Raw genomic sequence first — 13,501 nt, 5'->3', positions numbered from 1 at the left:
GTTGAATTCATAGGGCCAGAAGGAAAAATAGGAAAACTAAGGCCATATGTAGCCAATATTGCAGTGAATTTATGGAGTCGTGACCTATTACTGCAATGGAATACCCAAATTAACATTCCTGCTACTTCTAGAGCCTATATTTCTGAGAATAATATTAAAACATATTACAAACGGAGAAAACCGGCCATTCAGCCTGTACAAGAACACAAAGCAATTGATGTCCCTTCAGAGATACCAACAGCCTTGCCTCTAAAATGGTTGACTGAGAAACCAATATGGACAAAGCAATGGCCTTTAGCTGAGGAAAAGTTACAGGCTTTAGAACAGCTGGTACAAGAGCAATTAGATGCTGGACATATAGAAGAATCTACCAGCCCTTGGAATTCTCCTGTATTTGTGGTTAAGAAAAAATTAGGTAAATGGAGAATGATGATAGATCTCAGGAGTATCAACAAGGTTATTCAACCTATGGGCCCTCTGCAATCTGGAATTCCTTTGCCCTCCTTATTACCAAAAGGATGGCCTCTCATAGCTATTGATTTAAAGGATTGTTTTTTTCACTATACCTTTACAAGAACAAGATAGATGTAGTGATGAGCTGCAGGCTAAATTCCTGGCACCCAGCCACCCACACGGCTAGCTTTATACCCAAAATCATTACACGGAAACTTTATTCTTTTGAAGACTGCCTGGCCCATTAGTTCCAGCCTCTTGTTGGCTAGCTCTTACATATTGATCTAACCCGTTTTTAATATTCTGTGTAGCACCATGAGCTGGCTTACCAGGAAAGATCTTAACCTGTGTCTGTCTGGAGTGGGAGAATCATGGCGACTCACTGACTCGGCTTCTTTATCCCAGCATTCTGTCTGTTTACTCCAGCCACCTAAGGGTTGGTCTATCAAATGGGCCTAGGAAGTTTCTTTATTAATTAACCAATGAAAGCAACAGATTAGAAAGAAATCACTCCCACATCAGAGAGAGAAAAATTTGCCTTCACAGTGCCTACTTATAACAATTCTCAACCTTCGAGTAAATACCAATTGTCCGTCCTCCCCCAGGGCATGTTAAATAGCCCCTCCCTGTGCCAATATTTTGTAAATCAACCATTGCAAATAATACACAAGAAATTCCCCAAATCTATAGTATATCATTACATGGACGGCATTTTGTTATCTGATTCAACCATGGATACCTTGGAAAGACTGAAGAAATAAAGATACTTTTACCTAAATGGGGATTGCAGATTGCTCCTGAAAAGATTCAGAAGGGAGATTCTGTTAATTATTTAGATTATAAAATAGGTCTGCAAAAAATTAAGACACAAAAGGCACAAATTAGGAGAGATCGCCTACAGACTCTTAATGACTTTCAAAGACTGTTAGGAGATATTTCCAGTCTACGACCAGCTATTGGGATAACACCTGACCTAATAATTCATTTGAAAAAAACCTTGGATGGTGATAAAGATTAGAACAGTCCCAGAGAATTAACAGCTGAAGCAGAAAAGGAACTGACAATGATTGAGGAAAAATTACAACAGGCACATGTGGACAGGGTGAATCCAGAGCTTGATTGTATTCTCATCATACTACCATCAAAAATTTCTCCTACAGGAATTTTAATGCAGAGAGATGATATTATCTTGGAATGAATCCTTTTACCACATAAACCAAGTAAGAAACTGAAAACTTTTGTGGAAAAATCTCTGAGTTAATTATAAAAGGCAAGCTGAGACTTCGTGAACTAGCAGGCATAGACCCAACAGAAATTATAGTGCCTTTCACTGCTGATGAACTAAAGAAATTATGGAAAGATAATGAACCATGGCAAAGAGCTTGTGCTGATTTCTTGGGAGACATTAATAACAACTATCCAAAAAGCAAGAGGCTTAACTTCATAAAGAGAACTTCTTGGATCCTTCCTCGAATCATCCGTGATGCTCCAATAACTGGAGCCCGTACATTTTATACTGATGCCAATAAATCAGGGAAGGCAGGTTACAAATCAGAAGACTTGAGTAAAGTGGAACAAAGTCCTTATGATTCTGTCCAGAAGGCAGAATTATATGCCATTCTTATGGTGCTGAGGGATTTTAAAGAACCTCTTAATGTAGTTACTGATTCACAATATGCAGAAAGAGTTATTTTACATATTGAAACTGCTGAATTTATACCTGATGATACAGAACTAACCTCATTGTTTATCCAGGTACAAGATATAATCAGAAACAGGCTTTGCCCTATGTATATAACACACATCTGATCCCATACAGGTCTGCCAGGTCCTCTAGCACAAGGTAATGCAGAAATTGATCATCTGTTGATTGGCAGTGTGCTGTAGGCCTCAGAATTTCATAAAAAACATCATGTTAATAGCAAATGCTTGAAGAAAGAGTTTTCTATTACATGGCAACAAGCTAAGAAGATTGTAAAGAAATGCCCTACTTGTTCTTTCTATAACCAAACGCCACTGCCTGCAGGGGCTAATCCAAAGGGCACTCAAAGGAATGAAATCTGGCAGATGGATATGTTCCACTTTGCAGAATTTGGCAAATTAAAATATGTTCATCACACCATTGACACTTATTCAGGCTTTCAATGGGCAACGGCTTTAAGTTCAGAAAAAGCTGATTCAGTAATCACTCATTTATTAGAAGTCATGGCTATCATGGGTACGCCTACACAAATAAAGACAGATAATGGTCCTGCTTATGTTTCTAGGAAAATGAAACAGTTTTTTGATTATTACAATATTAAGCATGTTACAGGTATACCATACAATCCTACAGGTCAAGCAGTCATAGAAAGATCAAATCAAGCTATAAAGGATATGTTGAACAAACAGAAAGGGGTGGAAAACACCCCCAGAAATAGGTTACATAATGCTTTATTAACTTGAATTTTCTCAACGTTAATGAGAAGGGAACATCGGCTGCAGAAAGACATTGGATAATGGAAAAGTCTACTGAACTAAATCAACCAGTTTATTTCAAGGATGTGCTGACCTCACAATGGAAGCCAGGAGATGTGCTGCGTTGGGGAAGGGGATTTGCTCTTGTCTCCACAGGTGAGGAAAAATTGTGGATTCCATCAAAATTGATAAAGGTTCGTTTTGATGAAGAGAAGCCAGTTGGGAAAGATAAATAACAATTCAATCACATGGATGGCAATCATACTGATGGTAAGTAATACAAATAGGTTGGGGGCAGGGTTCTCTTCTTATCTCCACAGGAAAATACCCATCTTCAAAGAATTTAAGGTACCCCTAATATTTAATTACTGATGGAGGGACTTGTTCTGTAAGTATTAATTTATATATATATATATATATATATATATATAATGTCTTAAACTTTCTTTGCTTTTCCTCATATCTGTGTCTTTCTTTATATGTCAGTATATGTCCTTGTTGTATATGTTTAAATTTCCCATAACAAGCAACAAATTTTCCTACAGTAATCTTTGAAGTTTCCAGGATGAAGATGGGACCCCACAACATCAATTCAATCTAGCTATTATGACGTCATGAACTTTTTTTCAGCGCTAAAATTAGACCTTTTTTTTGGTACCAACTGCACGAGACAATTTCAAATGGTGCACATTTTTGACAACACTCTGGCTGGACTATCTCAAAATGCTCAGAAGCTAGTTACAGTTTTCTTAGGTCAGGTTAATTTGGGAATTTCAGCATCATTTGCTTTCACAGGACCCCCTAAGAAGAACGTTGCCTCCATGTCAGCTGGAAGCAATCTTAGAGGATGATGTCCCCTCTCCCAACAGAGTTTGCCCTCAGGGTTAGGGACATCATTTAGTGGTTGGTATAGGGTTGAGGGGATGGGGGAGATATTTCATGGAATTAGGGGTACTTTTCAAAAACATGGGGGGATTAACTGGTTTGATGGGATGATTGGTATTTGTGATTTACTGTTTTTAAAAAAAATTGTATCGGTGCTGATTCTTGTATATTGATATATTGAATATTGAATGTGAGTGCTGCTACCTCTAATTTCTGTATATATTGTATTGATACATTTACCATATTACAATGTACATTTCTACCTCTGATATTATTTATATAATAACATTGTTTACACTTGATATGTAATGACATCGTTTACAGTTGGAGATCATTGTCTTCTTATATTGCACAGTTGTTTATTCTCATAGTCTTCAAGTTAGATAGGTATTGAGAATTATATATTTTTCATATTTATTTTTAGGATAATCAGACTTTTAGATACATAGAGATTATATTTAGTATAGATAGTATAATCTTCAGCCTCTTCGAAGAGCTGTAGAAAATGGCCTTTAATCTAACCTGAAATTCCATGCCAATGAGACACAATCACTCCTGGCAACACCACTCTACTCCTGAGAGAACGTTGAGCACCAAAGACACTCCACTGGGAGTTTGTCTTCTTGGTAGAACTAGCCTTTGGGTTAAGAAAAGCCCATACCTCAACTACTGACAAAGATACAGAATATCCATAAGTGGATGAAACAGGATTGTCTTATCTTGCCAAGACAGGGTAGGATAGTTCTAAGAAAGTTCCTTGCCTTTAATAATGGTATGTCAGTTATGTTAGGCCTTAGCCAAAGTTGATTGACACAACATTGCAAACGAGACTTTGGGTGATTGCCCAGGTAGTCAGTTGTCTCTGTCATTTGTTGCACATTTTGGATATATCTTGTTTGTTAAATAATATTAATTCCCTTCTCAGATCTTTGACGAAGTTGAAGATTAGATAATTGTAGTTACTCTCTACATTATTTAGACTCTTTGAAATAGAATGTTTAGTATATTTATTAATTGTTCCTATTGTATATAGTTGTATTTGGTGTGGCTCTGTCTTATTTAGACAAAAAGGGGAGATGTAGAGGAGACCCAGCCAATCACCTTGCTTGTAGGGTGGGGTCCCCCGAGGATATTTTTTACTTATAAAAATTGCGAGCGTGCTCCCTGCCTTCCCTTCTGCTTTCCTGTTCTCCACTGGAACTTGTTTTCTGTGAGTTTTTCCCTAATTAGAGCTAAATATTTTACTATAATTTCCATTTGTCATTCATTTATGCTGCTACATAATTCTCTTTCTTGATTTGGTCTTTGTGTGGTTTTGGTATCAGGGTAACTGTAGCTTCATAAAAGAAATTTGGCAATGACTCTTCTGTTTCTATATTGTGAAATACATTAAGGAATATGGGTATTAGGTCTTCTGGGAAGGTCTGGTAGAATTCTGCATTGAAACCGTTTGGACCTGGGCTTTTTGGTAGGGAGGTTTTTGATAACGACTTCTAATTCTTCGCAACTAACAGGTCTATTTAGATTGTTCACCTGGTCCTGGTTTAACTTTGGTATATGGTACTTATCTCAAAAGGTGTCCATTTCTTTTAGATTTTCAAATTTTGTGGCATACAGGCTTTTGTAGTAAGATCTAATGATTCTCTGAATTTCCTCTGTGTCTGCGGTTATGTCCCCCTTTTCATTTCTGATCTTGTTAATTTGTATATTCTCTCTCTGCCGTTTGATTAGCTTTGATAGGGGTTCATCAGTCTTGTTGATTTTCTCCAAGAACCAGCTTTTAGTTTCATTGATTTTTTGGATTGTTGTCTGTGTTTCTATTTTGTTGGTTTCAGCCCTCAGTTTGATTATTTCCAGTCTTCTACTTCTCCTAGTGAGTCTGCTTTTTTTTCTAGTGCTTTCAGGTGTGCTGTTAAATCTCCAATGTGTGCTTTCTCCATTTTCTTTAAGTTGGCACTTAATGCTATGAACTTTTCTCTTAGCACTGCTTTCATAGTGTCCCATAGGTTTGAGTATGTTGAGTCTTTACTTTCATTGAATTCAAGAAAGACTTTAATTTCTTTCTTTATTTCTTCCTTAATCCAGGTGTGGTTCAGCAGTTGACTGTTCAGTTTCCATGAGTTTGTAGGCTTTCTGGGGATAGCAATGTTGTTGAATTCTAACTTTAATCCATGGTGATCCAAAAGGACACAGGCAGTTACTAATATTATTTTTTTTTGTAACGGTGGAAGTTTGCTTTGTTACCGAGTATGTAGTCAATCTTTGAGAAGGTTCCATGAACTGCAGAGAAGAAGGTATATTCTTTCCTATTTGGATGGAATGTTCTATAGATATCTGTTAAGTCCATTTGATTCATTACCTCCCTTAATCCTCTTATTTCTCTGTTAGGTTTCTGTCTGATTGACCTGTCCATTGTTGAGAGAGGAGTGTTGAAGTCTCCTACTATTAATGTGTGTGGTTTGATGACTGCCTTGAGTTTTGGTATTTTTCTTTTACATAAATGGGTGCTTTTATATTAGGGGCATAGATATTCAGGATTGAGACTTCATCCTGATGAATTGTTCAAGTTATACGTATAAAGTGTCCATCTCGATCTCTTCTGATTGATTTTATTTTGAAGTCAACTTTGTTAGAAATTAGTATGGCCACACTTGCTTGTCTCTTAGGTCAATTTGCTTGGTAAGGCTTTTCCCAGCCCTTTACTCTGAGTAGATGTCTGTCTTTGTGGTTGAGGTGTGTTTCTTGTAGACAGCAGAATGTTGGATCCTGTTTTTGTATCCAATCTCTTAGCCTGTGCCTTTTTATAGGTGAGTTGAGTCCATTGATATTATGTGATATTAATGACCAGTGGTTGTTAACTACAGTCATTTTTCTTTTTTTGGTAGTAGAGTTTGTGTGTTTCCCTTCTTTGAGTTGTGCTGGTGAAGGGTCATTAGATGTCTGAGTTATTGTGGGCATTGTTGGACTCCTTGGTTTGTGATTTTCCCTCTAATACTTTCTGTAAGGCTGGATTTGTGGCTACGTATCGTTTAAATTTGTTTTTTTCCTGGAAAATTTTGTTTTCTCCATTTATAGTGAACGAAAACTTGGATGGGTATAGTAGTCTGGGCTTGCATCCATGGTCTCTTAGTTTCTGCAGTACATCTATCCAGGATCTTCTGACTTTCATGGTTTCCATAGAGATGTCAGGTGTGAGTCTGATAGGTTTACCTTTATAAGTTACTTGACCTTTTTCCTTTGCAGCTCTTAATATTCTTTCTTTATTTTGTATTTTTTTGTGTGTTTTGATTATTATATGACAAGGAGATTTTTTTTTTGATCCAGTCTATTCGGTGTTCTGTATGCTTCTTGAAGCTTCAAAGGAATATCTTTCTTTAGGTTGTGAAAGTTTTCTTCTATAATTTTATTAAATATATTTTCCGGACCATTGAGCTGTACATCTTCTCCTTCTTCTCCCCCTATTATTCTTAGGTTTGGTCTTCTTATTGTGTCTCATATTTACTTAATGTTTTCTGATGAGAATTTGTTGGATTTGTTGTTTTCTTTGATCAGTGCATTTATTTTCTCTATGGTATCTTCAGTGTCTGAGATTCTTTCTTCTAACTCTTGTAATCTGTTGGTGGTACTTGTCTCTGTAGTTCCTGTTTGTTTACCCAGATTTTCCATGTCCAGCCTTCCCTTGGTTTGTGTTTTCTTCATTACCTCCATTTCATTCTAGTCTTGAACCGTTTCCCTTACCTGTTTGATTGCTTTTTCTTGTTTCTCTTGGTTTTCTTGGGTATTTTTGAGAGATTTATTCATTTTCTCTACCTTTTTGTTTGTCATCTCTATTTCTTTATGGCAGGTTTTCACCTCCTGTTTAAGGTCCTCTATTTTTTTTTTCATATAGTTCAGTGTAGAGTCAATTTCTTCTATTTCTTCTGGGGTAGGGTGTTCAGTTCTTCTTCTTTTGGGATCCCTGGATTCTGGTGATGTCATGTTGCCTTTCAGGTTGTTGGAAGAACTCTTACATTGGCGCCTGCCCATCTCTTCCTCAAATGGAGCCAGGAGAGGCCTGGTATCTTGGTCCAGTCTTTGATTTGACTGTCTCTCTAGGTGGATCTCCTCAGTGTAGAAGCAGGAACCATTCCCATCCAGATGGAACTCCTCAGCACCAAAAGAGGGACACCAGTCCAGATGGAACTCCTCAGCACCAAAACAGGGATGCCCATCCAGATGGAACTCCTCAGCACCGAAACAGGAGTGCCTGGTAATCCAATGAGCTGCAGACAAAAGGGAGAACATGGGGGGCTGGGCGGGATTGAATAGAACACAGGAGACCCTGCAGCACAAGCTGAAGGTGCCTGCACTCCCTTGCAGGGGACTTTGAGGCCTGCCTGGTAGGCAGGCACTCACTGCTCTCTCAATTTTTTTAAAAGAAAAAGAACTGTACCATATAGAGTCTTTCTAAGGATTTCAGTGAATATTGGATCCAGGACTCTCACATCAAAATACAAAAAACATGGAGCAAAATTTGCATTTGTAACCTATGTCAATCCTCCAATATACATTAAATCATCTCCAGATTACTTAGACTAGCTAAAAATGCAAAGAGTATGTAAGTAACTCTAAAAATGTACTGTTGAGATGAAAACAAAGTCTGTACATGTATAGATGCAATTTCTTTTCCACTGCATGTTTTTAACCTACAGCTAGTTGTGTCTGCAGATGTGGAACTCATCGATGTGAAAAGTACTGAATACACTTTTAGTTTTTGAATTTAATACATTATGAACATTACTATAATTTAACAGATAATCTACCTCATTCATCTTTATCACCAAAACAGCATGATGAACATTTCATTAACCAGTTCTCTACTGACAAATGTTGTTACTCCACCAATTTGGGAGGAGCGTTAGCTCATGGACATGTATGTGATTCTCATTAACTCAGTCCTGAACACTGGAACTATAGACTGTGTGGGTCCTCACATTTGCACACTAGGTACTTTACTGACTGAGCCATTTGCCCAGCACTTATTTGTCCATTCTTTTTATAATCCTATAGTAAATACTGTTTTGCCTTTATTACATACTTACATAAAAATATGACAGATACCCAACTTTATACATAACACTACCAAATATAATTGTAAAATGTACTAATAGAAACTCGTAATTTAAAAAAATTAAGCTAGTGCAGCTATGTTGGAATAACTGTTTTAAACAATATAAAAATGGACAAAGCAGTCCCAGAAATAGGGTCAGAAAACTATTAAACATAGATAGAAAACATGCTTACCTCGAAAATTAATTCAGGTTTCTTTTTAGAGACACTTTCAAAATCACTGCACAAAATGGGAGGACCCTAAAAGACCAGTGCTGTTTAATGAGTTCAGGGGACAGAAAACAATTTTAGGAGAGACTGGAACAACTGGAATTTGCAAAGTAGAATACTGGAATGGAGACTGTTATACCAGGTGCTTCGAAAACACATATAACACTTGCTTTGTGTTTGAGTAACAATCCTCATCAGATAATGTAAAATTCTACAAGCAGGCAAAAACTACAAACATGGTGTAAGCAGAAAGATTTTATATTCTTATACTAAGATGTAAGATGGGTATTTCATTCAGCTCTAGTGAAACTTAAGAAAATAAACAGTATAAAGACTATAAAAAATACATTCTATGTATTATCTAATCAAAATTTTGCTAGAAGGGGAAGTGAGAAGGTTTACAGGGTAGAAAGTCAATTCCTGCAGGCCTGAGGGCTTAAATTCAACCACCAGGATTCACAGGTAGAACAATGACTTCTGACATTTATGTAGACATGTACAACACATACACACAGAGATCAATACAGACAATGAATTTTAATGCATGTTGGGAGGCACATTTTGCTACCAAAAAAAAAACCACACAAAAAACCCACACATTTTCTAACAAAGTAGCAAAAATAAGTTATCTGAAGAGCCCTTTCAAGAAAATTGCAACAAAAATGAAAAAAAAAATTCTATCTCATCCAAAACCAGAGTCAAAGCAAAGGCCATGAAAAAGAGGAAGGTGATGCAAAAAGGTGAATACAAGTTTTACCTATTTTCTATCATCCACAGCAAACATCCCATCCCAAGTCAACCTCAATGTCTTCAAAGCCATTCCAGAAAATCACTACACCCCCACTCTATCCACTGATAAAGTCGAACAATTTAAAAAAAAGAAAGAAAAAAGGTAACAAACTGCTCCATTTGGAAGTCAAGGTCAGCAAGCATCAATTTATACAGGTTTCAAAGACAATGCATGATACTAAAACAGACAACAGCTTGATTGGCCTGGTGGAAAGAAAAGGGCCCTCTATGTTCCATTAGCTTCTATCTACAATGTTTTGGATGTTTTCAACAAAACTGAAATAATCTGAGGCCCCAAATCATAGAACAAAGCCTTTCACTTTTTTAGATCACAGGATATATGGAATCTCTAAGTCTAAAGCCCCATTACTATTGTAGAAATTATATCTGGGAATCATTTGGCTCAGGGTATCCGATCCTATCAAAGCCATGCAGGTCTTTCTTAAATCCTACCACAAGAAAACAGCTTAGGGTCCCTGGAAAACTAACAGGTTACTGTATACTTTGGATTCCTAGTTAGAGCTTTATGCATAAGCTTCTAAATGAATCCCTAAAATGAAGCAACCAAGTTTTCCTTCATGGGACTAAGAACAAAAGAAGTCTTCTGAGAAATTAAAAGCTTCTTTAATCAGGGATGTAACTTTGGAGGTTATCACAACCTGACAGATCTTTTAAACTGTATGTTACCAAATACCAGGGTGTAACCCTGGAGTTCTCAATTACGCCCTAGGTCAAAGCTATCTATCTACTTGTAGGCTACTTATTAAAACTGATTCAGTTGCCCAATGGTTGACAGGATACATTAACTGCAGCCTTTAATCCTAGCACTTGGGAGGTAGAGGCAGCTGGAATCTGAGTTCTAGGACAGCATAGTCTACACAGTGAGTTCTAGGACAGTCAAAGCTATGTGGAGACACTCTGTTTCAAGAAGAGAGAGGGGGACAGAGGGGAAGGGATGTGGGGAAAGAAGAGAAAAAGAAAAAAAATAGTAGTTGTCACAACTCTTTAATAGGAGAAGTCCTTAAATTTACTTTGGGGTCTCCACTGTCTATATTTTATATCAAATAACCTCTCTATTAAATCCCAAATCTCCCACTGGTTTAGATACTCTTCTGTTACCAAGACTGGCTACTTGATAACTTTGAAATATTTTTATAACAGTGTCCTACCTCAACTCCTCTACTTTATTTCCTACCCCAGAGTATGGTTTACTTTACTTAAAGTTCACAAATGCAATATGGCCCACCAACAGCTCCTCCTATGTGAGCAATGAACTATAAACCAGCTTTGTTACTACGGTTCTCCTTTCAGGTATCACAGAAGCCTGATCTCTGCCACCCAGAAATCAGCACAGTTGGTTAGAAGAGTAGGCTTAAATTTTGCTGGAACTTAACCAGAGCAAATGGGAAACTATGTACACTGACTTTAAATACCTTTCTTGGTAATACATGCACATACTGCCCTCTGGAGAAAAAAGATTTTATTTTAATGCTAAAAGCAATCCCATCAATTATGGATTCATTAGAGACAATACATTTGCTGGCTGAAATAGCAGCAGTCCATTACAAGGGATACCAAATAAGAAGTCATTTAGGAAACTAAGAAATGAGAGGCAGCAGGCAAACAGGCACATGTTAGTGCTCCTTGCACACAACCTTTCCACCTCAACCTGAAAAGGTCACTGAAGCATCTGAAGCCCTCTTTCCAGAAATTAATCCTCCACTTAGCTTTTCAGGTACTCTTTAAAATAAAAATGTGCCTTCATCTGCTTCCCAAATCACTCAATTTATATCCAAATCTCTGGGAAGTTGATACTATCTTCATTCCTTTTAGAGGCCTTACTCTTCTAAAATGGTGCAACATTCTAATCAGACCACTAAGTAGTTTTTAAAAATTATGCCCAGAGATTGAGTATATCTAAAGAGCAATTATTACCAAGAGCCTACGTAAGACTTCAAACAGCTTTTGGCCTAATCCCTTCCGAGGTGATTTATCAATGCCTTTTTCTATATGTAGATCTCTTTCATGAGGCAGAAACCCAGTCATCCATTGAATATCCTTCTAAGCTTAACAAACCATCAGGCTATAAAAACCACAGATTACAGAGACTGCCTAAGGATTATGGAGATTGTCTAAACTGCTTTCAATGTGAAAAATGGGTGTTAATATAAACTTACATGGAGGCGCCTCATAGCTATCGACTGACTGGCTCTTTTTTTTCCTTTTTCATTTATTTATTTACCATGTGGGAAAGGAGGCACATGTTTTCATGTATGGCACCAGTATAGATGTCAGAAGATCACTTGGTAGGAGGGAGACTCATTCTTCTGTGAGGATGTGGCCACTGGTAAGGTTCCCATGTTCCAATGAATGACTCTGCTATCATGCATATATGGGTAACAATAACTGGAGTTATCAGGTTATTTTAAAAATACTCATGAAGTTTGTGAAAGGTATGTTTTGAGGAAAATATAGGAGGAATTTGAGGGATAATGAGAGTAAATATGATAATATTTCATTGGATGTGTACATGAAATTCTCAATAATAAAAAAAGTTTTAGAAAAAGCTAAGCCTTGCTATTTGTATTTGGTTCTTGCTAGTCTTATTCTTTTTATACCCAAGATAAAATGTAGTTCTCTTAGGACTAGAGAGAAGGCTCTGTCGTAGAAAGCAACTGTTGCTCTTGTAGAGGACTAGGGTTTGATTCCAAGTACCCACACTGTGGTTCACAATCATCTTTAACTGTTGTTCCAAGGGATCTGATGTTATCTTGTGACATCTAATGTATGCGGTTCATAGGTATACATACAGCAAAACATTCACATAAAATTACTAAATCTAATTTTTAAAAATAAAAATTAAGCTGGGTGTGGTGACACATGCCTTTATTCCCAGCACTCAGGAGGGAGAGTGAGTTCAAGACCCACCTGGTCTACAGAGTAAGTTCCATGACATCCAGGACTACACAGAGAAGCCGTCTCAAAAGATCAAAATAAATAAATCAAATAAACTGTTCTTTATTCAGGCCCAAGACTATGCTTATGACAACAGAGAAGATAAAAGTTGAGTCAATAGACATACCTGATGTGAGATTCCCCTCTGTATGTTGTGAATACAATTGTTTAATAAAGAAACTGTCTTAGGCCTGTGATAGGATAGAGTACAGATAGTCAGAAAAAACTAAACTGAATGTTGGAAAAAGGTGGGGGAGTCAGGGAGAAGCCAAGCAGCAGCCACCAGAGATATTCATGCCAGAATTTTGCCTTGCCAGTAGGCCACGAACCTCATGGTAAAATATAAAATAATGCAAATAGGTTAAGATGTAAAAGCTAGCTAATAAGAATTTAGAGCTAATAGGCCAAGCAGTGATTTAATTAATATAGTTTCTGTGTGGTTATCTGTCTTCTGAGCTGCCGGGCGGCCCGGAAACAAACAAGCAGCCACATTTACCCACACATACCCACTCCCACTACTCTGGACTTCAATAGTACTCTTCTTCAAGGCTATGACTAAAGTCCTCTACAACTGATTATCCCAGAGCTAGTTCTTTTGCTTTAAACCTGGTTGCTAGATAGGATACTTCCCCAATGCTCTAGT

This window comes from Chionomys nivalis, chromosome 21 (assembly GCF_950005125.1).
Source record: "Chionomys nivalis chromosome 21, mChiNiv1.1, whole genome shotgun sequence".
NCBI lineage: Eukaryota > Metazoa > Chordata > Mammalia > Rodentia > Cricetidae > Chionomys > Chionomys nivalis.
The sequence above is the reverse complement of the archived record's forward strand: the minus strand, read 5'-3'. Positions refer to the sequence as shown.